This window comes from Mesitornis unicolor, unplaced genomic scaffold (genome assembly GCF_000695765.1).
Source record: "Mesitornis unicolor isolate BGI_N332 unplaced genomic scaffold, ASM69576v1 scaffold13756, whole genome shotgun sequence".
Taxonomy (NCBI): Eukaryota; Metazoa; Chordata; class Aves; order Mesitornithiformes; family Mesitornithidae; genus Mesitornis; species Mesitornis unicolor.
The window spans coordinates 16,635-16,841 of NW_010190384.1; positions in this window are offsets into that span (position 1 = coordinate 16,635).

Sequence of the window (207 nt, forward strand, 5' to 3'; positions counted from 1 at the left end):
TTGGAAACTTCCCCTAGTCCTTTAGCGAGCAGCAGAACATTCCTTCCACCACCTCCCCTTGCTTGTGTGCACTATCCCAGCCATCATATTTACTCAATTCCATCTCCATAAATTTTCAGCAAAACCAAACAGGTGGAAGCGTCTCTTAGTTAATGGAGTGAGTAAAGACCAGTGATGATCACTAACTTATCACAATATTTCCCTTTT